Raw genomic sequence first — 26,054 nt, 5'->3', positions numbered from 1 at the left:
ACAATGTATAATGCACAGTCGTGCAAGCCTCTTCATCTCTGTAACTACTGGAACCTACTTCCATTTGAACCCACTTACTGTATTTAAGCTGTAGTTTCCCTCTATAGTCCCCCCCACATACACACACACACACTTCCTTCCATTACCAAATTGACGATTCCTTGGCGCATCAGGGTGTGTCGTATGAACTGAGCTCTTCTCTCATCGTTGTACTTAGATAAGTTGTAAGACGGATACTCGATAGTCGAAGCACCTCATGTTGTCATCGGTTACATCCAAAATGAATGATATGAAGGGTGAAACTGAAGCCACTAATTTTAGGTGAGGAAACCCCTCCGTATGGCCTTTAAGCGGTTTCTTTACAAAACAGATATGACCTGCAGGGGGAAGAGCCACCGACAGGTCAGTAAAAGACAAGTCACAGAATTGCAGCCTGAGGCGAACAGTTACGTTTAGTTAGCATAACCAAGACTGATAATCGTGCACTGTACGTGTACTGAAAGATTACTCCCACTAATGTCTGGTGGCACGCACAAGTAATAACTGATACAGAAAACTGACTAAAGCTAGAAATAAATAGCAACGAAATATTAAATTCTGGGTTATATACCAATGGTGGACGCATATTTACTGTCAGTAGTTTTTAGAGAGGTTTAAAAAGTTATAACGGGAAATGACCTGGGTGAAGATAAGCGAAAAATGTGTATTAAAATTACTACAAATATTTCTGTCACCACCTACATCTATAGCCGAAATGGTGGAACGCTTCAGTGGGAGCTTAGAAAACTTAGCGTCTGAAGTCGCGGATCACGCCGTGGTTGATATGAGGACTTTTCAGTCAACTTGAGGCTGGAAGACGCACGCCTTTGGAGCTGATGATGTCGATAAACACTCTAGTGACCTTCTACTAAACATCTTTTCCGGAAATTCCCGTCGACATTTTGTTAGGCAACTCACTAGCCCAGGATAAAATACTGCATCTCTTGGCAAAAAACATTTCCATCCATATCGATTTAGCGGATGTAGAGATGGGAATTAATTACAACGAAGGTGTTATTAAATCGTTGATCATTCATGATAAACGAAAACCTTACGTTTCTGTTAAACGAAGGGGACGAGTAGATTATTAACGGCAATAGGAGCAAAAGCATTTCTGAAAAAGAAAAATATATTTACTTCTAATATAAATGAATGTGTTTGGTAGTCTTTCTGAAGCTATTTGTCTGGATTAAAGCCGTAAGGCAAAAATTGTATGAAATTTTGAAATATGGAATATTTAAGACGGAGTGTCGAGGATTGTTACTGCAGGAGACTTAGAAGAGGTAAATTGCTGAAGGGATTACTTACTAAATGACATTCAACAGCCTAGATCGCATAAAATAATTCCTTATTTAAGACAAACGGTTTCGACAGACTTTTCTATCATCTTCAGGGCAAGTTAAGGAATTCTGACAAGACGACAATAGAAGCTTCACAAATAAAGCTTCATACAAAAATGCTGAAGATTAAGTGGGTAGATCGAACAACAGATGACGAGGTACTGAATCGAATTGGAGAAAACAGAAATTTATGGAACCACTTGACTAAGAGAAGGCCTAAGTTGATAGGACAGATCCTGCTGCGTCTAGAAATCGTCAGTTTGGTAATGGAAGGAACTCTGAGTGTGTGTGTGTGTGGGGAGGGGGGGAGGGGGGGAGGGGGAGCGGTGGAGGAGGAGGGGTTATAGAGGGAGACTATAGTTTAAATTACAAAAAGCGGGCTCAAATGCATGTAGGTTGCAATAGGTACAGAGATGAAGAAGCTTGCACAGGATAGACTAGCATGCAGATCTGCGTGAGACCAATCTTCTGACTGCAGACTACAACAACAATTGTTTCAAATGTCGAACAATTTGAATTCAGTTTATAGGGAGGCAATAGACGACCAAAGAATTCTCTGGAAAGCCTTCGTAGGACATAAAGTAGGGCATTTGCTTGGGGGTTTCTAAACTAACTGCTTTGAAAATGAAGAGAGCCGTAAGGCAAAAATTGTATGAAATTTTGAAATATGGAATATTTAAGACGGAATGTCGAGGATTGTTACTGCAGGAGACTTAGAAGAGATAAATTGCTGAAGGGATTACTTACTAAATGACATTCAACAGCCTAGATCGCATAAAATAATTCCTTATTTAAGACAAACGGTTTCGACAGACTTTTCTATCATCTTCAGGTCTTAAAACATTTTTGTTGTGCAAATGTGTACATTTTACGCGAAACCTCATTCCAAATTGTCACGTGTATGAAAAATAGCACATTATAACCTTTTTTAATGTGCAGATTCTCATCCACATGGCGTTAACGAGAATGATATATCAGCTGGGTTTATTTCCAGATATTTAGTAAAACGTGTCTGACAGACTGCTGATATTTTTCTGCTGAAGAAGCACTCATTTTTGTCATTATACTTCTATACCGCAACGAATCTTATAATCTGCAATGGAGCGCACGCTTTCATGAAATTTCAGAATGCAGAGGAGTGTATGCTGGTCTCATACTTCATGGCAAATTAAATAACTATTGAGATAAGGGACATGGACGTCGCTTCCTACAAACTCACCCTAGTGATCCCGCAGTCCTATGTGACGATACCGTGTCGATCCATGGCGGACAACACGGTACAACCCTGGTAGCACGTACATCGCTGCGTCATTCGTAAGGTGAACGGGTTACGTGCTGCTGTAGTGTTGGAATGTGAACGCTGACTCTGCTCTACGTAATGTTTTAGACGATGTTGTATTCAAATCCTGAGTATGCCATCGATGCATTTCATGTAGAGGAGGGTGAATGGCAGTGCCATAAACCACTTCAGTTGCGTCACGAACGATATCCAGATCGCCGGTGCCCTGACAGGAAGACGTTTCAAGAAGTCCACTACCGCTTATGTGAGGGACAGACGGTTCTTGCGCAGAAGGTTGCCTGTTGTATTAGAAGACCTTTCACTACAACTCCGGCAACTGATGAACTTCGTGCATGATGGTGACACTGCCCGTTTTAGTGTTATCGTCCGCCAACACTCGACTCGCCACCATGCTAACGTGGGTTAGGTAGAGGTGGACCAACTGTTTGGCCCCGACTCTCACGCGATTTAAACCTGTTGGAATTTTTCTTATGGGGCCGTTTGGAGGCGTTGATGTCTGCTACACGTGTGGAGAATGAAGCATCACTTCTTGTAAGAATTCAGGCGGGAAGTCAAAGAATGTGTACAACCCGTGGAGTTTCTGAACGTGTTCGTGTCTCCCTATGGCGGCGAACAGAAGCCTGTCTGAGGGCGAGTATTTCGAACACATCTTGTAAGGCAGTGAACTGGTTGCAGCATTGTGAAAATGAACTGGAGTTTCTCATACATTAAGTAATCGACTTCCCTGTCTCGTATCTCAGTAAATATCCATTCCTGGACCCCTGTTCATCTTTCTCTATCTTCTGCATGTGCTGAACCTTGTCGTGAAATATTGCCACGTATTTTTTAAAACCCCTTTAGAATGCATCCGTATACTGAATATTCTGAACCACAGCGGCGGTCACCGGTGGATTCGCGATTTCACTTATTAATCTGCCTGCTGCTCAAGCCCTTATTTTCCTTTTTTGCTGTCGTGGGTGTGTGAGAGAGAAAACGCTGAAACACGCTCTGCCACTGAGATCACAGTTCGCGTACCTCTTCGGTAAGACACACTGACGGAAAAATTTTACATCATGAACACCATTACAGAACGGTACCAGCGTTTCAGTGGCTGTGTAGTGTGTCCATTATTTCCAGCACAGAAAAAGGTAATTCCTGCAAATTAAGAATCGTTAGTATATTATGGCTATCGAATGTACCTATTGTTTATGGAACTTTGCAGGTGGAGATCGGATGAAAGCATGCCCAGACAGCGTGCGCATTTAGCTTTTCACCATCTTTTGCACTTCGAGATCGGTCGAGTCACTGGCATGAGGGAGATAGGAGCATTCCGACAGACCGCACAGACAGAAAACTGACTGCAGAAAGGGTGGTGACGAGACGGGTTCAATATAACAGTGTTCCAACAATAATAAGTGTGGATACTTCCAGAAGGAGTACACCACGAGAGGATCGTGGGATTGTTCGACTGGCTCTGGAAAATAGACCGATATCAGAGGTGAAATCCGGGCAGAGGTTACAGCCACTAAGCGTCTGTAACGGTGTACTGGAAGCTGGACTGAGATCTCGAATTACCCTGCAACGTATACCGCAGATGCCGTGCCACAGGCAACAGAGACTTGCGTTGTGTACAAACAAACTCAACTGGGGCACTGAATGCATTCTTTGTTGTTCGGCGACAAGTTTTGTCACTGTCTGGGGTGCTCAGATCGACGTCAAGGTGTCCCTAGTCGAACCGATGAAGAGTCACAGATAACAGAAACTGTGATTATTATTATCGAGACCCATACGTCAGCATCTCCTGCAATCATCATGCTGAGAGCCACTGGAAATTACAAAAAGCATGATATGATAGTCGTTAAAGAGATGCTGAGTACTCGCCAGTATGTGGCAAGAATGGTACATCTCGTTTGCATATCCTTAATGATAAGATACCATCTTGCGTATCCTAGGATAATGTAAGAAAAAGATATTGCCGAGAACCCGAGAAAATTCTGGCTCTATGTGCAGTCGATAAGCAGGTCGAAGGCTTCTGTCCAGTCACTCGGAGACCAGTCTGGTATAACAGTAGAACACAGCAAAAGGATAGCGGAAGTTAAATTCCGCGTTCAAGATTCGTTTGACCGTCGCACAGACTCTAGGATGGATGACATAGTAATGCGCATCCCTGGCGTAGAGAAACAGCTGAAAGAGTTGAAAACAAATAAGTCGCCAGGTGCGGATGGAAATCCAGTTCCGTTTTACGAAGCATAGTCTACGGCATTTGCCCCCCACTTAACTTGCACTCATCGCGATTTTCTCGCCTAAAGCCGTCGGCACACGGACCGTGCTGTCGAACTTCAACGTTGAGCGTGCCGAGTTCAACGTGCTGCTGAACGCTCAGGAACGATGCGACTTGTGCATACGGTACGTGGGTTGGTTGGTTGGTTGGTTGTTTTGGGGAAGGAGACCAGACAGCGAGGTCATCGGTCTCATCGGATTAGGGAAGGACGGGGAAGGAAGTCGGTCGTGCCCTTTGAAAGGAACCATCCCGGCATTTGCCTGGAGCGATTTAGGGAAATCACGGAAAACCTAAATCAGGATGGCCGGACGCGGGATTGAACCATCGTCCTCCCGAATGCGAGTCCAGTGTCTAACCACTGCGCAACCTCGCTCGGTATACGGTACGTGGGCCCCGACGTGGTATACGCGATCGCGACGCACACCAGCGGCAGTTGTGGGATGTTACTGTTCGTAAATCACACTGTTTACTCAACGGGCGCGCGTAAAATTCCCATGTTAGCCCTATTAAAACGCACGTTTGCTCGATTTTCCGTAACCTAGTCGCGTTGTTCTATATTTACAGGGTGTTTCAAAAATGACCGGTATATTTGAAACGGCAATAAAAACTAGACGAGCAGCGATAGAAATACACCGTTTGTTGCAATATGCTTGGGACAACAGTATATTTTCAGGCAGACAAACTTTCGAAATTACAGTAGTTACAATTTTCAACAACAGATGGCGCTGCGGTCTGAGAAACTCTATAGTACGATATTTTCCACATATCCACCATGCGTAGCAATAATATGGCGTAGTCTCTGAATGAAATTACCCGAAACCTTTGACAACGTGTCTGGCGGAATGGCTTCACATGCAGATGAGATGTACTGCTTCAGCTGTTCAATTGTTTCTGGATTCTGGCGGTACACCTGGTCTTTCAAGTGTCCCCACAGAAAGAAGTCACAGGGGTTCATGTCTGACGAATAGGGAGGCCAATCCACGCCGCCTCCTGTATGTTTCGGATAGCCCAAAGCAATCACACGATCATCGAAATATTCATTCAGGAAATGAAAGACATCGGCCGTGCGATGTGGCCGGGCACCATTTTGCATAAACCACGAGGTGTTCGCAGTGTCGTCTAAGGCAGTTTGTACCGCCACAAATTCACGAAGAATGTCCAGATAGCGTGATGCAGTAATCGTTTCGGATCTGAAAAATGGGCCAATGATTCCTTTGGAAGAAATGACGGCCCAGACCAGTACTTTTTGAGGATGCAGGGACGATGGGACTGCAACATGGGGCTTTTCGGTTCCCCATATGCGCCAGTTCTGTTTATTGACGAAGCCGTCCAGGTAAAAATAAGCTTCGTCAGTAAACCAAATGCTGCCCACATGCATATCGCCGTCATCAATCCTGTGCACTATATCGTTAGCGAATGTCTCTCGTGCAGCAATGGTAGCGGCGCTGAGGGGTTGCCGCGTTTGAATTTTGTATGGATAGAGGTGTAAACTCTGGCGCATGAGACGATACGTGGACGTTGGCGTCATTTGGACCGCAGCTGCAACACGGCGAACGGAAACCCGAGGCCGCTGTTGGATCACCTGCTGCACTAGCTGCGCGTTGCCCTCTGTGGTTGCCGTACGCGGTCGCCCTACCTTTCCAGCACGTTCATCCGTCACGTTCCCAGTCCGTTGAAATTTTTCAAACAGATCCTTTATTGTATCGCTTTTCGGTCCTTTGGTTACATTAAACCTCCGTTGAAAACTTCGTCTTGTTGCAACAACACTGTGTTCTAGGCGGTGGAATTCCAACACCAGAAAAATCCTCTGTTCTAAGGAATAAACCATGTTGTCTACAGCACACTTGCACGTTGTGAACAGCACACGCTTACAGCAGAAAGACGACGTACAGAATGGCGCACCCACAGACTGCGTTGTCTTCTATATCTTTCACATCACTTGCAGCGCCACCTGTTGTTGAAAATTGTAACTACTGTAATTTCGAAAGTTTGTCCGCCTGAAAATGTACTGTTGTCCCAAGCATATTGCAACAAACGGTGTATTTCTATAGCTTCTCGTTTAGTTTTTATTGCCGTTTCAAATATACCGGTCATTTTTGAAACACCCTGTAATATACACAATCAACAAGGACACAGGCTCATAAAACTTCCATTACAAACAGTGTGACACAAATTTGCAATAGTTTTCCACATAAGATAAGCGTTATTTTATCTTTCCCACATGGATTGTGCAGCTGGTCCCGGCGGAGGTTCGAGTCCTCCCTCGGGAAAGGGTGTGTATGTTTGTCTTTAGGATAATTTAGGTTAAGTAGTGTCTAAGCTTAGGGACTGATGACCTTATCAGTTGAGTCCCACAAGATTTCACATACATTTGAACATTTTTTCATCATTCCCACGTTTTTAGTAAAACCCCAAGGTCAGTCTTACTTGATCACCGTTCCTTTCCAGTAGTAGAACCTTTGCAACATGTGAATTACGAAACGTAAAAGAAAAAGGAGCAAAGTATCTTTATACAAGTAACGCAAGCTGTCCTGTAGACTAATCGAACAAAGTCACCCCTGAAAAAAAAAAAGATTCAAATCCTTTGAGCACTATGGGAGTTAACATCAGTCCCCTAAAACTTAGAACTACTTAAACCTAACTAACCTAAGGACATCACACACATCCATGCCCGAGGCAGGATTCGAACCTGTGACATTAGCGGTCACGCGGTTCCAGACTGAAGCGCCTAGAACCGCTCGGCCACACCGGCCGGCCTCTCAAAGAAAGGTGAACTTATATTTACGTAACATCAAATATTCTAGTATATACTTGTATTAAACTAATAATGAAATATCAGAACCTAATAAAAACGTGAATGTTAGGAAAAACATTTTGCACCTGTCAAGACGCAAATCACCGCCCTTACATTCAACTTAAAATGGGAACGTGACGCTACTCATTACGCATTTTTTTGTTTTTTTTTAAGAAAACAAATAAAAACCTCTTGTGTATGAAAATAAAAGACGACGTTCTTCATAAAATAACACAATATCCTTCGAAAACGGAAAACATAAAAGGTAGCTATATTTCCGCAACAGCCTTTTTTTTGGGGGGGGGGGGGGGAGCACAGGAGAAAGAAAACAAATATGCCGCAGATAGAGAGGATAAACATGTGTCAGGAGAAAAAAAAAACTTAGAAGAGGATGAGAAAAGAGAAGTGAAATAAAATAGGAATACTTTCCGCGGCATGCTCCACTTTGGCGCGCCATCAGAGAAAAATGCATTCTATCATTGACCATTGAAGGGGAACGTGGGATCGTCCATTCTTGGCTGGCACGGTTCGTTGAGATTCCAGCATTGAGGCGGGTTGGTGAAAATACTCTGTAAATAGTTCGCGAAAGTGGCCCAATAGTGTCGATGTCGGCGAAGGGAATGGTGATGTACTTGGAGACGTGTCCAAAAATCCGCCGGATCGACGATGTCGTCCCGGAAGAGGTAGTTGACAGCCATGCCACTGATCCATGTGATGGCGTGCCACTTAGCCGATGGAAAGTAGGTCGTGTCGGGATATATCATCATGGTAGGAGAAACGTGATGTGGTGGTACTCGGAGGTAGAAAGCCACAATCTTCTGTACGAGGGTCCAGACAGCTGCTGCTGGCCCACACTCAAAACGATGTAAATCTGTATCTTCGACATTGCACTTGAGGCACAGGGGTGAGTCCACCAGTGCAATGCGATGCAGTTTCTGTCTTGTAGTATACTTGCCGTTGACGAGAAGGTACCACATAGAGGTGGTGTCAGTGGTGTGATATGGTTGGTGGATCGTTTTCCAAACTGGAGGCCATGAAACCTGGGGGTGACGTGTTTCGACGGGGTTGCGGGGTGGAGACTTTCGGAGAAGGCGGTAGATGTCGCGGGTGGTCGTCTTCCTGGTCCTGGGGAGCTCGGTGCATATGTAGCCGTTCTCCAAAAAGAAACGGCCGATATGTGACATCGGAGGTAGGATGTGTGCCAAAGATGTCGGTGGACGTCTCGAAACTGGTGCGAGCTCGGTGGTCAACATTCCAGTAAAACTAGCATTTTGGCTTTTCCATAACCGGAGCATAGAATTGGTGTAAAGTGCCGTAGTCCTGGTTCTCACATTAACCAGATCGAGGCCACCATCCCGCTTCGGTAAGGTGAGAGCTTCATACTGGACTTTGAAGATGTGTCCAGAACAAATGAAATAGCCGAAAGCCGCCTGTAATCTGGCCGCCATTGTCGCAGTGATGGGCAGAATCTGCGCTATATGGGGTATCCGGGCTGCCAGATGGGTATTGACGAAGGTGACTCTCTGGCACATATTCAGCGGGCGTAGTATGTGATTTTGTATGTTGGCCCGGATGCGTTGCAGCAGCGCCCGAAAATTGATCGCCGAGGTGCGGCGAATGTCTCGCGTGTACACCAACCCGAGACAGCGAAGGGTGTCCACCAGTTGAAATGGGACTACGCTGTCTGTGGGAAGGCCGCGGCCGATCTTCATGGCGCATGATTTTGCCACGTTCATAGCGCTCCCTGCCCCTGCACTGTAACGGGTAATCCACTGCATCGCAGCTTGTACGTCGGCCGCTGAACGTACGACGAGGGCCAAGTCGTCCGCGTAAGCTCGGCAGCGGAACGTATGATCCCGGAGTGGAATACCTGTCAAACGTCGCCGTAATCCGCAAATTAGTGGTTCCATCGCAATGCCATAAAGCACCGTCGACAAAGGGCAATCCTGCCGTACTGAGCGTTCAATCCGTATAGGTTCTGTAAGTCTGCCGTTGACGAGAAGTCTGGACGTTGCTCCACGAAGGAGCCGCATAATCACTTGCATGAACGTCGGGGGAGTTGCCATTCGGTCCATCACTGCGTTGAGGAATGCACGATTGACGCGGTCAAACGCTTGTTTGAAGTCGATGGAGATTAAAGCGCCGGGCAGTCGCGAGTGTGTTGCCACGACGATCACATCTCGATATTCACTGAGGGCTGTCTGTATATTACGATCGCCGCCTAAAGATGTTTGTTCGTGGGAAACAATGTCTCGTAAGACATGTTTGAGTCGCACTGCTAGAAGGCGTGTGAAAATCTTGAAGTCGGAATTGAGTAACGTGATCGGCCGATAACTGTCGAGTCGTGTTCCTCCTGCGGGTTTCGGGACTGGTACAAGTAAGCCTTCCATGAACATTGGTGGCGGGTTCGCCGCGCCGGACAAAAGTTCCCAGTACATGTCCCTCCATCGTGGCATCATCAAATCTTGGAAGGTTCTGTAAAATTCGAGAGATAACCATCCGGGCCGGGAGATCGATTCAGAGACCCTTTGGCCACAGCGCCTTGGACGTCGTCGGTGGTCACTTCAGAAGTCAGGAGGGTTGCAGCTGCTGCGTTGAGAGTACCAAGTGTCTCCTGGGCAACCTCAGCAATGGCCTCTGCACCAGCAGGTACTTCTTGATAGAAAAGTCTATAGTGCGTTGTGAATGCATCCGCAATGGTAGCTTGCGAAGTCAGCCGTTGTCCATCAGGTAAGTCTAAAGTTTTCATTAAGGCCTGTCGGCGTCGACGAACATTTTGAATAATATGATGCATAGCCCCCCCATGAACCATGGACCTTGCCGTTGGTGGGGAGGCTTGCGTGCCTCAGCGATACAGATGGCCGTACCGTAGGTGCAACCACAACGGAGGGGTATCTGTTGAGAGGCCAGACAAACATGTGGTTCCTGAAGAGGGGCAGCAGCCTTTTCAGTAGTTGCAGGGCCAACAGTCTGGATGATTGACTGACCTGGCCTTGTAACATTAACCAAAACGGCCTTGCTGTGCTGGTACTGCGAACGGCTGAAAGCAAGGGGAAACTACAGCCATAATTTTTCCCGAGGACATGCAGCTCTACTGTATGATTAAATGATGATGGCGTCCTCTTGGGTAAAATATTCCGGAGGTAAAATAGTCCCCCATTCGGATCTCCGGGCGGGGACTACTCAAGAGGACGTCGTTATCAGGAGAAAGAAAACTGGCGTTCTACGGATCGGAGCGTGGAATGTCAGATCACTTAATCGGGCAGGTAGGTTAGAAAATTTAAAAAGGGAGATGGATAGGTTAAAGTTAGATATAGTGGGAATTAGTGAAGTTCGGTGGCAGGAGGAACAAGACTTTTGGTCAGGTGATTACAGGGTTATAAATACAAAATCAAATAGGGGTAATGCAGGAGTAGGTTTAATAATGAATAAAAAAATAGGAGTGCGGGTTAACTACTACAAACAGCATAGTGAACGCATTATTGTGGCCAAGATAGACACAAAGCCCATGCCTACTACAGTAGTACAAGTTTATATGCCAACTAGCTCTGCAGATGATGAAGAAATAGATGAAATGTATGACGAGATAAAAGAAATTATTCAGGTAGTGAAGGGAGACGAAAATTTAATAGTCATGGGTGACTGGAATTCGTCAGTAGGAAAAGGGAGAGAAGGAAACATAGTAGGTGAATATGGATTGGGGGGAAGGAATGAAAGAGGAAGCCGCCTTGTAGAATTTTGCACAGAGCATAACGTAATCATAGCTAACACTTGGTTCAAGAATCATGAAAGGAGGCTGTATACATGGAAGAAGCCTGGAGATACTGACAGGTTTCAGATAGATTATATAATGGTAAGACAGAGATTTAGGAACCAGGTTTTAAATTGTAAGACATTTCCTGGGGCAGATGTGGATTCTGACCACAATCTATTGGTTATGAACTGCAGATTGAAACTGAAGAAACTGCAAAAAGGTGGGAATTTAAGGAGATGGGACTTGGATAAACTCAAAGAACCAGAGGTTGTAGAGAGTTTCAGGGAGAGCATAAGGGAACAATTGACAGGAATGGGGGAAAGAAATACAGTAGAAGAAGAATGGGTAGCTCTGAGGGATGAAGTGGTGAAGGCAGCAGACGATCAAGTAGGTAAAAAGACGAGGGCTAATAGAAATCCTTGGGTAACAGAAGAAATATTGAATTTAATTGATGAAAGGAGAAAATATAAAAATGCAGTAAATGAAGCAGGCAAAAAGGAATACAAACGCCTCAAAAATGAAATCGACAGGAAGTGCAAAATGGCTAAGCAGGGATGGCTAGAGGACAAATGTAAGGATGTAGAAGCTTGTCTCACTAGGGGTAAGATAGATACTGCCTACAGGAAAATTAAAGAGACCTTTGGAGAGAAGAGAACCACTTGTATGAATATCAAGAGCTTAGATGGCAACCCAGTTCTAAGCAAAGAAGGGAAAGCAGAAAAATGGAAGGAGTATATAGAGGGTTTATACAAGGGCGATGTACTTGAGGACAATATTATGGAAATGGAAGAGGATGTAGATGAAGACGAAATGGGAGATAAGATACTGCGTGAAGAGTTTGACAGAGCACTGAAAGACCTGAGTCAAAACAAGGCCCCGGGAGTAGACAACATTCCATTAGAACTACTGATGGCCTCGGGAGAGCCAGTCATGACAAAACTCTACCATCTGGTGAGCACGATGTATGAGACAGGCGAAATACCCACAGACTTCAAGAAGAATATAATAATTCCAATCCCAAAGAAAGCAGGTGTTGACAGATGTGAAAATTACCGAACTATCAGTTTAATAAGTCACAGCTGCAAAATACTAACGCGAAATCTTTACAGACGAATGGAAAAACTGGTAGAAGCCGACCTCGGGGAAGATCAGTTTGGATTCCGTAGAAATTTTGGAACACGTGAGGCAATACTGACCTTACGACTTATCTTGGAAGAAAGATTAAGAAAAGGCAAACCTACATTTCTAGCATTTGTAGACTTAGAGAAAGCTTTTGACAATGTTGACTGGAATACTCTCTTTCAAATTCTGAAGGTGGCAGGGGTAAAATACAGGGAGCGAAAGGCTATTTACAATTTGTACAGTAACCAGATGGCAGTTATAAGAGTCGAGGGGCATGAAAGGGAAGCAGTGGTTGAGAAAGGAGTGAGACAGGGTTGTAGCCTCTCCCCGATGTTATTCAATCTGTATATTGAGCAAGCAGTAAAGGAAACAAAAGAAAAATTCGGAGTAGGAATTAAAATTCATGGAGAAGAAGTAAAAACTTTGAGGTTCGCCGATGACATTGTAATTCTGTCAGAGACAGCAAAGGACTTGGAAGAGCAGTTGAACGGAATGGACAGTGTCTTGAAAGGAGGATATAAGATGAACATCAACAAAAGCAAAACGAGGATAATGGAATGTAGTCAAATTAAATCGGGTGATGCTGAGGGGATTAGATTAGGAAATGAGACACTTAAAGTAGTAAAGGAGCTTTGCTATTTGGGGAGTAAAATAACCGATGATGGTCGAAGTAGAGAGGATATAAAATGTAGACTGGCAATGGCAAGGAAAGCGTTTCTCAAGAAGAGAAATTTGTTAACATCGAATATAGATTTAGGTGTCAGGAAGTCGTTTCTGAAAGTATTTGTATGGAGTGTAGCCATGTATGGAAGTGAGACATGGACGATAACTAGTTTGGACAAGAAGAGAATAGAAGCTTTCGAAATGTGGTGCTACAGAAGAATGCTGAAGATAAGGTGGGTAGATCACGTAACTAATGAGGAGGTATTGAATAGGATTGGGGAGAAGAGAAGTTTGTGGCACAACTTGACTAGAAGAAGGGATCGGTTGGTAGGACATGTTCTGAGGCATCGAGGGATCACAAATTTAGCATTGGAGGGCAGCGTGGAGGGTAAAAATCGTAGAGGGAGACCAAGAGATCAATACACAAAGCAGATTCAGAAGGATGTAGGTTGCAGTAGGTACTGGGAGATGAAGAAGCTTGCACAGGATAGAGTAGCATGGAGAGCTGCATCAAACCAGTCTCAGGACTGAAGACCACAACAACAACAACAACAACATGATGCATAGAAGGTTCTTCACCGTTAATCCTATCTTGGCTGCGTGCTCGTACAATAGCTCCCTCTAGACGGCATCTGGTCAAGGTTAAAATCTTTGCCTTGATGCGTTGAGCTTCTTTTAGACGATCCGGGGATTGAGGTTGATCCATGAGTTCACGTAGAGCGCTATAGTAGAAATCAGTTGTATGGTGATTCCACCTGGCTTTGGCTCTGCCATAGTGTGTCAACGTGCGTCGGATGGCCGGTTTGGCCCACAGCGACCACCACTGCAGTGTGGTCTCGTAACGCATAACGCGTTGAACACAGGTGTGCCACGTGTCGGTGACCTGTTGTCGACATTCAGGGTCCCGCAGTAGCGCGTCATTGAGTTTTCAAGGTCCTGCACTGCGCCATATAGATTGTCGACATAGGTTCATGGTACAGATGTAGATGTCATGATCCGAAAGGCAGACGGCCAACGTTCCGCGTCGAGGAGAACTGATTTTAGAGCGTTAGAGATGTATATTCTATCAAGTCGGCTGGCGGAGTGGCTCGTGATGTGTGTATACCCCGGGCGGTCGCCGTGTAACACTCGCCAAGTGTCGAGGAGACGAAGGCGGCGGACGAGGAAGCGAAGTTCCGGACATGTGGTGAAATGGGGGTATTGGTCTGTGCGCTCGAGAACACAGTTGAAATCTCCACCTATGATGAGATGATCGTATCGGCCGAGGAATGGCTGGTTCAAATGGCTCTGAGCACTATGGGACTTAACATCTTAGGTCATCAGTCCCCTAGAACTTAGAACTACTTAAACCTAACCAACCTAAGGACATCACAGACATCCATGCCCGAGGCAGGATTCGAACCTGCGACCGTAGCAGTCCCGCGGTTCCGGACTGCAGCGCCTGAACCGCACGGCCACCGCGGCCGGCTCGGCCGAGGAATAAAGGCGTGATATCCTCTGCGTAGAACTGGGAACGATCCCTCCGTTTATCAGTGCCCGATGGGGCGTAGAGATTTATGATTTTGAGTCCTTCAACTGTTATGGCCACCCCTCGCGCTGTTGGGAGGTAAGCGACATCGGAAACTGCAATCCCTTCTCGGATGAGGATGGCTGCGCGTGTGTGTTCCATAGCTGCAGGGGCGGCGTACGTCTCATATCCATAACACCCAGTCCAAATCGCTGTCCTCAGTTCTTGTAACAGGGCGATGTCGATGTCCGCTGCTCTTAGCGTGTCACGGAGCAATTGAAGTTTAGCGTGGGAGCCGATATTATTAGTATTGATAGTAGCTATTCGGTACGCCTGATGGGAGATCCGTGCTGCCGATAGGTTCGTCGCTGGTGAAGATTGCTGTGGTGGATGCTGGAAGTCCATAGAAGTCGCAGGAGTCGCCGTAGAAACTTCCCCCATTTTAGTGTTGGTCTAACGGAGAAACAGATCTCATGTCCGCATCAGATGGAGGTGGGAAATCCGTGTCATCCGCCCATGAAAAGTGTCCGACAGGTTTGACATCGGCGAGAGGTGGCAGCGCTGGCCGAGTCGGCTCAATTGCGTCGGTGACAACAGGCGTGCTATGTTCCATGGCTTCTGGGCGCGGGGCTTGCGCACGATCTCTGTTGGACGGTTCACCGTCTCGTGGATGACGCGTCTCCGTGGCAAAGGAGAAAGTGTTATCGTGTTCTCCGTCAGAGTGATGTGCCATCTCTTCGTCCTGCGGAGGAGGCTCAATGGTCGATTCTGATGTCTTGCGGCGATTTTTTCGTCGTTTGGGCGACTTCTGCTTTCGGCAATGAGCTTCGGTGTCTGAGGAAGGAAGAGATTCACGTAGTTCCGGTACAAAAGCCGTCGGTGCTATGATGCGGTCGTCATTCTCCAGAACACTCTCATTGGTATCCTTGTGATCTTCTAGCGTGGGTGTGTCCGGCTGTTGGACATGTTCACGGGCGGCATCGCCGGTGTCAAGGAGCTGGGACGCCTCCGGGTATATCGGACCAGAGATACGCTCATGAACGGCGTCTTGTGTGGGCTGGACGTGCAGTGTCGCCGCATAGGTGACTGGAAGGGTGGTCGTGGTTCTGTCGGTGTTCGTATCGTCGGGCCTTTGTTGTGTGATGCGGCGTTGCAGGCATTCATTACGGACGTGGCCTTCTTTGCCACAACCGGAACATGTTCGATGTTGTCCGTCGTAAATGACCACCGCACGGCAGCCGCCGATAGAAATGTACGATGGAACGTGCCGTTTGAGATCGATTCGGACTTGTCTCACACCATTAAGCACCGGATACGTCGTAAACTGTGCCCATGTCTCGGCTACGTGGCTCTGGACTTTTCCGAACGGGCTTAGCGCCGCGATGACTTCATCTTCATTCACCTCGAAAGGCAGTTCGAATACACGGATCGTCCGAAGGCCAAGTCCTGCATGGTCCACATCCACAGGCCCGACGTTTCCGTCGGAGTGCCGAAATTTTAGTCCATTTCGCGTCCTTTGAATAATCTCGTTGCAGGCAGCGTCGGAAGTCATCTTAACATAAACGACGCTGCTAATGATCGATAGGTGTATGCCGATGAGTTCGTCACGAGGGATCTTCACGTCTTCGCGTAGGAAGCGTTCGACGGCCAGTGCTTTGGGTCGTGCGTATTCATTTGAGAAGGTGAACTTAAGAGTGTTCTTCCTGTAAGATTTGGCCATTAGAGCTTGTTCGACTGACAAGCGCGGTGACGAGGAAGTAAACAAAACACTCCGCGCGCGCAGCGGCGTGGACGGCCGAGCGCGGTGCGCACTGCTGCCCTGCCGAACGCAGACTATGCTAAACCAACAACACACCCTTAGCATGTAATCATATTATATTACTCCTTGCTGAAAACCTTAATCGTAGATATGTTACTAATTGAATTGAATTATAACAAATTGTACCAAGAACAATGCGTTTTGGGTGGATCTTCAGTGTTTCGCTGCCTTCAAATAGCCTACTCTCGTAATACGCAAGTTACTATAATTCTTTTGCCACGAATATGATGTTTCTCATTATTTTATTGGAACGAATCACACAGTTAACAACGGGTTTTCCAGTGATTCTCAACTTTCTGGTGCTCAGAAACAGCATATATACATATAGGCTTGAAATGAATGCCAATATGGCGCCTAACAACTCTGTACTGCAGGGAGACGGCGTGCGTGTGACGTAGATGGCGTAGTGCCAGCTCGTTGGTCAACGCTCAGACGCACGCTCAGAACATCTGACAGGCTAGATATTGCCCTGCACGTTCGAAAGACTCCCGAGCGTGCTGTTCCACGCTATGACGTCAGAAACTCGGCACGCTCAACGCTCAACGCTCGGATGCACGGTCCGTGTGCCGACGGCTTAAGCGATCGGTAAAAAGCGAATGTGACTGCTTTTTATAAGAAAAGAACGGACCCGCAAATTACAGATCAATATCCTTAACGTCCGTTTGTTACAGAGTTCGTGAACATATTCTGACCTCGAATATGATAAATTTGCTTGATGATGAAAAGTTTCTGTCCGCGGATCAGCACGGTTCTAGATAGCATTGCTCGTGCGAAATTCTGCTTGCTTCATTCTCCCATGACATACTGCGAACTATGGACGAAGGGCAACTGGCAGATTCCACATTCCTAAGTTTCCGATAAGTGTTTGACACGGCGCCCAATTTGAGACTGTTAAGGAAGGGATGATGTTTGGTTTGTGAGGCGCTTAACTGCGCGTTCATCAGCTCCCGATTATTAAGGAAAAATTCAAATGGCTCCAAGCACTGTGGGACTTAATATCTGAGGTCATCAGTCCTCTACGCTAAGAACTTCTGAAACCTAACTAACTTAAGGACATCACACACATCCATGCCGGAAGCAGGATTCGAACCTGCCACCGTAGCAGCAGTGCGGTTCCGGACTAAAGTGCCTAGAACCGCTCAGCCACAGCGTTACGAAGGAAGGTACAAGTGTAAGGAATAGGTTCCTAGGTGTATGAATGACTCGAAGAGAAGTAACAGGACTCAGTATGTTGTCCTCGCCGGCGAGCGTTCATCCGAGGCAAGGCTCAGCATTGCCTAAGGAAAGTGTGAAGGACCGCTGTTCTAGATACATAAATAATCTGCGATCGTTTGCTGGTAATGCTGTGGTGTACGAGGAGGTGTCATTGAGTGACTGTAGGAGGATACAGGAAGACTCAGAATTTCTAGTTGCTGTGATGTATGGCAGCTAGCTCCAAATGAAGAAAAATGGAAGTTAATGCAGACGAGTCGGAAAAGCAAACCAGTAAGTTCTAATACAGCATTACTAGTGTGGCACCTAACAGTCACCTCGATTAAATATTTAGGCGAAACGTTGCAGAGCTATGTGGAATGGAACGAGCATGTAAGCGTTTTAGTACAGAAGCTGAATGATCGACTTCGTTTTATTGGGAGAATTTTAGAAACCTGCATGCATATGTAAAGGAGACCGCATATAGAACACTAGGCAAAGCTTTCTTGAGTACTGCTAGAATGTTTGGGATCCCCACCAGGTCGAATTAAAGGAAGACATCGAAGCAATTCAGAGGCAGACTACTAGATTTGTTACCAGTTGGCGCTAGTGTTATGATGATGCACGAAGAACTCAAATACACTCCTGGAAATTGAAATAAGAACACCGTGAATTCATTGTCCCAGGAAGGGGAAACTTTATTGACACATTCCTGGGGTCAGATACATCACATGATCACACTGACAGAACCACAGGCACATAGACACAGGCTACAGAGCATGCACAATGTCGGCACTAGTACAATGTATATCCACCTTTCGCAGCAATGCAGGCTGCTATTCTCCCATTGAGACGATCGTAGAGATGCTGGATGTAGTCCTGTGGAACGGCTTGCCATGCCATTTCCACCTGGCGCCTCAGTTGGACCAGCGTTCGTGCTGGACGTGCAGACCGCGTGAGACGACGCTTCATCCAGTCCCAAACATGCTCAATGGGGGACAGATCCGGAGATCTTGCTGGCCAGGGTAGTTGACTTACACCTTCTAGAGCACGTTGGGTGGCACGGGATACATGCGGACGTGCATTGTCCTGTTGGAACAGCAAGTTCCCTTGCCGGTCTAGGAATGGTAGAACGATGGGTTCGATGACGGTTTGGATGTACCGTGCACTATTCAGTGTCCCCTCGACGATCACCAGTGGTGTACGGCCAGTGTAGGAGATCGCTCCCCACACCATGATGCCGGGTGTTGGCCCTGTGTGCCTCGGTCGTATGCAGTCCTGATTGTGGCGCTCACCTGCACGGCGCCAAACACGCATACGACCATCATTGGCACCAAGGCAGAAGCGACTCTCATCGCTGAAGACGACACGTCTCCATTCGTCCCACCATTCACGCCTGTCGCGACACCACTGGAGGCGGGCTGCGCGATGTTGGGGCGTGAGTGGAAGACGGCCTAACGGTGTGCGGGACCGTAGCCCAGCTTCATGGAGACGGTTGCGAATGGTCCTCGCCGATACCCCAGGAGCAACAGTGTCCCTAATTTGCTGGGAAGTGGCGGTGCGGTCCCCTACGGCACTGCGTAGGATCCTACGGTCTTGGCGTGCATCCGTGCGTCGCTGCGGTCCGGTCCCAGGTCGACGGGCACGTGCACCTTCCGCCGACCACTGGCGACAACATCGATGTACTGTGGAGACCTCACGCCCCACGTGTTGAGCAATTCGGCGGTACGTCCACCCGGCCTCCCGCATGCCCACTATACGCCCTCGCTCAAAGTCCGTCAACTGCACATACGGTTCACGTCCACGCTGTCGCGGCATGCTACCAGTGTTAAAGATTGCGATGGAGCTCCGTATGCCACGGCAAACTGGCTGACACTGACGGCGGCGGTGCACAAATGCTGCGCAGCTAGCGCCATTCGACGGCCAACACCGCGGTTCCTGGTGTGTCCGCTGTGCCGTGCGTGTGATCATTGCTTGTACAGCCCTCTCGCAGTGTCCGGAGCAAGTATGGTGGGTCTGACACACCGGTGTCAATGTGTTCTTTTTTCCATTTCCAGGAGTGTAGAAATCGCTGGAGGGAAGGTGACGTCCTCTTCGAGGAACATTATTGAGAAACGCAATATTGCATGCATGTCCGAAGGATCGTTGCATGGTACTTCTCACAAACACAGACATTGTAATATCATATTTATCCGCCGATACCAGGCTAGCTACTTCGGGTTAAATGCGTCCATTGTACGGGAATTAGAGTACTGAACGAGCGCAGGTTAATGACATATGGGTGATGACATACTGAAGTTTCGATCTAGCCCGGATGCGTGTGAGGACAGCCGAAATTGTTAAGGCGACAGCTCACGACAAGTGGCACATCCGGGTTCGAGTTCTGGTCCGACACAAATTTCAGTGTCGTCCTTCCGTTCTACAGTTTGAGGTTTCCCGCACTCGCCGCTGCTAATAGAGTTCGGTTGGGGAAGGGCGAGCAACCAGGTCCGTGCAGCGTGAGAGCACGCCGGGACCACTGGCGGAACGCGTGCACTGCCCGATGGAAGGGCTGTAGTCGCTAGGGGTACAACCTTTTTGTCAACCGGACCCACGAAGTTTAAGTTGAGTGGACCTTAATTCATGTAGTGAAACCTCGAGCATTGTGAGATCTCGCCATTTGTGCTTGCGTGTTGCTGCTCGCAGTGTCGCCAAGACGAAGGGCAGCGAGTGGAGTGTTTGGGGAAGGCGAATCCAATTAGCCTTCCTCCACTTCTTATTATTAATTGTTGCATTCTATATGTTATTATTTGTGAAGTCCAACCAGTGGTATTTTTCCTGCCTAGTGGCGGCTAACGCCCCAGTTACCTGCCCTGGAGTTTAGTGTATGTTATGGCAGTGTACTTTTCCTCGCCTCGCCGCTGCTGTCCGGTAAGGCGTGTAGTTCGACAGCTTCCTTGATTTCTAGGCCGGGTAGTGTTTTTTTTTTTTCCTACTCTGTTAGTAGTGGTTCCTTTCTGCTTCTGGATGCTCTAAACACCGTAGTCTGAAGACATAGTGCTGACCGCCGGTTCTGGCTTGGGTGTGTTATTCCATCCTTACATTGGTCATCATACGTTAGGTAGATTCGGCAAATGGTTATTGGTCATGCCTTTAAACTGCCACTAGTCTGAGTTACCATCTAGTGAAGTGAATGCAACACTTGACTGCCTGTCTCATCGCTTGCGAAGTTTTGAGGGACTTTCCCAGGTCGATCCTTGGACCAACGTCTGCGGCCCCCTCCCCTCTCCATGGTTTGTTCAGATTTGATGATTTTTTTAAATATTTTAGTAACTGTAATTTCACGTCTGAAGATGTCTAACTGGTTCTAAAAGATTGCTGTTCAGGCCTTCAGCCGTGAAATATTTTTTAAATTATTACTATTGGGGCCTTCAGCCGAGAAATAGTTTTGAATTTTGAAATTTTCCCGGCGTATTTCTTCTTCTAATAATTTCCGGGTATGCAGCCGGATCCCGTCGACATTCTGCCACGATATTTCGGCCCAGAGACGTCCGGCCATCATCAGGTGAGTACACAACTACTGAAGAGCCCAGGTGCAGTCGCGGTATTTATGCCGATTCTCGCGCATGTGAAATTATCCCCGGTTTCCGGTTTTTGGGATTCCGTAATCAAGGAATCAGTGGAAATACGTCTTGCCAATAATCTTATAAATCGTGACAACGGCTTTCAGCTGGATAAAAATTGGAATCCTGTTATTAAAATTATACAATCACAGCGGAATCGACAGTGTCATTCGATACTCAATGACTAGATGAACTTTTATTATCACCACCGAGGGCAGCACGTACAACTCGGCTATGCTGCGCATGTCAACACCTGACGCATGCGCTGTAGGATGCCAGTACATTTCACATGCGCGAGAATCGGCATAAATACCGCGACTGCACCTGGGCTCTTCAGTAGTTGTGTACTCACCTGATGATGGCCGGACGTCTCTGGGCCGAAATATCGTGGCAGAATGTCGACGGGATCCGGCTGCATACCCGGAAATTATTAGAAGGAGTTTTGAATTTGTTGTCATTAAGGCCTTCGGCCGTGAGTGTTACTTGTCTTAAAATTTTAATTAAACAATTGTATTCTAGCAATGAGACATTGATGATTGTTCTTTTGAAAATATTTTAAAAACTGTAATTGCAAGTTGAAGAAGTTAACTGGTTCTTAAAAGATTGCTATTCAGGCCTTCACCCGTGAAACAGTTTTTAAATTATCACTGTTGGGCCTTCAGCCGAGAAATAGTTTTGAATTTGTTCTCATTAAGGCCTTCAGCCGTGGAACACTCCTTAATTTATTGTTGGCCGGCCGAAGTGGCCGTGCGGTTAAAGGCGCTGCAGTCTGGAACCGCAAGACCGCTACGGTCGCAGGTTCGAATCCTGCCTCGGGCATGGATGTTTGTGATGTCGTTAGGTTAGTTAGGTTTAACTAGTTCTAAGTTCTAGGGGACTAATGACCTCAGCAGTTGAGTCCCATAGTGCTCAGAGCCATTTGAACCATTTTTTTAATTTATTGTCACCTTTTATTGGTCGTTGTTTCCAAATAAAATGTACGTGACTGAAAAATAAACTAACCAACGGCAATTGATTACGGCCCCGTCCACAGTCGTAACCCAATCCTGCCTTCCTTGGTTCCAGGTCTCGACTGCTTGCAGAACGTTTAGAGAACCGGAATTTGAAGCTGATTGCAGAACGATTCTACTGCCGCAAACGTACATTTCTCCTAAGGAACACGAAGAAAAGAGACATTACGGCTCGTGCCGAGGCATGTAGATGGTCGTTTTTCCCTCGCTCTGTTTGCGGATGGAACGGGGAAGGAAATTATTGGTAGTAGTGCAGGGCGCCCTCCGCTACGCACGATACGGTGGCTTGCGCAGTATGTAGATGTAGATGTAGAAAATCTCATTTTACGTTCCACACCCCAAACACATTGAGGAATACCCGGGTCGTTGGCTGACATGCACCATCCTCTGATTTGTCACCAATTGAGAATGCCTGGGATGCGATGGGAGAACGTATACTAGCCTCCAGCCAGCAGTCCTTATGGACCGACGCACCAAGTATTTCAGGCATTGCAAAAAGAGCGTTTCGTACCTGTGGGGATCATACCTCGTACTGAAGGTGATGACAGACGTCATTGCCTAATACCTGTTATATTATGAAATCTCCACAAAATCTGATAAATATTGGACTAGAGTTTCATGACATAGCACTTCCCGTTTCTGTCAGTGTATGACAAGGAATATAGGATGATAAAATAAATGCACTTGGAGGTCGGCGTGCGATCCCTCGTCCAGATATAAGACAAAAGTTAATGTAGGAAAATCAGATCGAGTGCATTTTGGAAAAACCTGTACGAAAATGAGGAGCTGGAAACACTGTCACATTGTGCAGCACATCGTAATGCACAGAGGAACATGTATCACACCACACTACCGCACCAGCCTTCGTAGATCTCTGAAATCCACCATGCGGTTAGAGTCCTCGTCAGATTCCTTTTTTTTTTATCTTTTAAACTTTCTTTCCCTAGTTCTCGTCGATTATAAACACAACATCATTTTGTCACATGACAATAGCCTATCACAGACGGTGGGATTCATTAAACGGCATTCATGATTATGCTCACTGCGCAGTGCCCCACGGTAACTGGTCCTGTCAAGTTAATGTAGGTTGGCTTCCCGGTGGAGTACACAGCGACGAATACGTTGATATTCTTTTGGTGCTGGGTACGTTCGATAACAAAGCTGCTGCCGCTGGACGTGTGTATGCTGCACGGCTCCTTCAAAGGCGCCATCCCAATAAGAGTATCTTTCGTCGGCTGGAGCAACGCCACCGAGAAACCGCTAATCTTCGTCCGCAAGTAATCGTCAGAGGTCGTACAAGGACTAGACGTACTCCACAAACAGAGGACGTGATTCTTGAAACCGTGCACCAGTCACCTAGCCGAAGTACCCGTGATATTGCAAAGCAGTTCCATATATCTCAAAGACTAGTTTTTGAAGTGTTACACGATGAAGAACTTCATACGTATCATTACACGTTAACTCAATACGAGGGGCCTGAAGACCGCCATTCGACGAGTACAGTTTTGTAATGGCTTTTGTACCAAGTGGAAGATAACGAACATTTTATAAACAACGTGAGATGGGCTGAAAAATCTAGCTCCACTCGTAAAGGTATTTTCAGTATCAACAACAGCCGTTATTGGTCGGAAAACAACCCTGTTCTCACCCGTGAACGTGACATAAACGCACGCTTTATCTTAAACCTTTGGGCTGGAACATGGGAGGAGTGCTTTTGTGCCCTTACCTGTTGCCACACAAGCTGAATGCGCCCGTGTATCGTTCGGGTCTTTGCAATACTTTGCCTGACGCTTAAGAAATCGTTCCACGTGGCGTTCTGCTACAGCAGTAGTTTCAGCATGATGGTTCACCGCACACTTTGGAATGAATGTGCGTAACTATTTAAATGTGTTTCTAGGGAAATCGATCGGTCGTGGAGGATTAATAAAATATCGTTCTTGTGCAACACAGCTGGCTCTTTATTCCCATGAAGTAATGAGTGCTGTCGACAAGGGATCTCAGATCGATCCCATATTCTTAGATTTGCAGACGGCTTTTGATACCGTTCCTCACAAGCGAGTTTTAATCAAATTGGGTGCATATGGAGTATCGCCTCAGTTCTGTGACTGGATTCGTGATTTCCTCTCAAAGAGGTCACAGTTCGTAGTGATAGACGGTAAATCATTGAGTAGAACAGAAGTGATATCTGGCGTTCCGCAAGGTAGTGTCATAGACCCTCTGCTGTTCCTGATTTACATAAATGATCTAGGTGAAAATGTGAACAGCCCCCTTAGATTGTTTGCAGATGACGCTGTAATTTACTGTCTAGTAAATTCCATCAGACGATCAATTCCAATTACAAAATGATCTAGAGACAATTTCTGTATGGTGCGAAAAGTGACAATTGGCACTAAACAAAGAAAAGTGCGAGGTCATCGACATGAGTACTAAAAGAAATCCGTTAAATATTGGTTATACGATAAATAGCACAAATCTAAGGGCTGTCAATTCGACTAAATACCTAGGAATTACAATTACGAGCAACTTAAACTGGAAAGACCACATAGATAATACTGCGGGGAAGGCGAAACAAAGACTGCGCTTTGTTGGTAGGACAATTAGAAGATGCGACAACCCACTAAAGAGACAGCCTACATTACATTTGTCCGTCCTCTGCTGGAATATTGCTGCGCAGTGTGGGATCCTTACCAGGTAGGATTGAAGGAGGACATCGAAAAAGTGCAAAGAAGGGTAGCTCGTTTCGTGTTATCGCGCAATGGCGATGAGAGTGTCACTGATACGATACGCGAGTTGGGGTGGCAGTCACTGAAAGAAAGGCGGTTTTCTTTGCGGCAAGATCTGTTTACGAAATTTAAATCACAAACTTTCTCTTCCGAACGCGAAAATATTTTATTGACACACACCTCCATAGGGAGAAATGATCATCATAATACATTAAGAAAAATCAGAGCCCGAAAGGAAAAATTTAGGTGTTCCTTTTTCCGACGCGCCATTCGAGAGTGGAATGGTAGAGAAGTAGTATGAACGGTTCGATGAACCCTCTGCCAGGCACTTAAGTGTGAATTGCAGAGTAACCGTGTAGATGTAGATGTAGATGTAAAGGTAAAATGATCTAGCCACCAAGTTCCCCGAACCTTAATCCACTAGATTTTTGTTGGTGGGGACACTTAAAGGAACACGTTTATAGTACTCCAGCCAAGTATGTATTCGTCTTAATAGATCACGTGCGTGCCGCTTCAGCAGTGGTGGATGCAGGTGTGTTGCATAGGGCCCAGCAGACTATGATCCGGCGAATGGTGAAATATTTGCAAATGCAAGCTGGTCGCTTCTCTAAAATGAACGTCGCTCTTACCTGTACGTAGCGGCTTCGTAAAGATAAGCCTGGACGTCAAACATACAGAATGGAATTATTGTACGTAGCATAACGTGTAATCTAGTGTAGCCTACCTATCGTGTTTTTTGTTCAAAATGGCTCAAATGGCTCTGAGCACTATGGGACATAACATCTCAGATCATCAGTTTCCTAGAACGTAGAACTTCTTAAACCTAACTAACCTAAGGACATCACACACACCCATGCTCGAGGCAGGATTCGAATCTGCGACCGTAGCGGTCGCGCGGTTTCAGACTGTAGCGCCAAGAACCGCTCGGCC

The 26,054-nt window shown here is 46.5% G+C and overlaps 1 protein-coding gene across 1 annotated transcript in view; it reads right to left on the bottom strand.

The window, feature by feature from the left end:
- The window catches only part of LOC126198952 (venom carboxylesterase-6-like), an 81,627-nt gene that overhangs the window by 3,394 nt on the left and 52,179 nt on the right, over positions 1-26,054 (bottom strand). The gene's annotated exons all lie outside the window — the stretch shown is intronic.

The sequence above is a fragment of the Schistocerca nitens genome, chromosome 8 (genome assembly GCF_023898315.1).
Source record: "Schistocerca nitens isolate TAMUIC-IGC-003100 chromosome 8, iqSchNite1.1, whole genome shotgun sequence".
Taxonomy (NCBI): domain Eukaryota; kingdom Metazoa; phylum Arthropoda; class Insecta; order Orthoptera; family Acrididae; genus Schistocerca; species Schistocerca nitens.
This window is presented reverse-complemented; position numbering and strand designations above follow the sequence as displayed.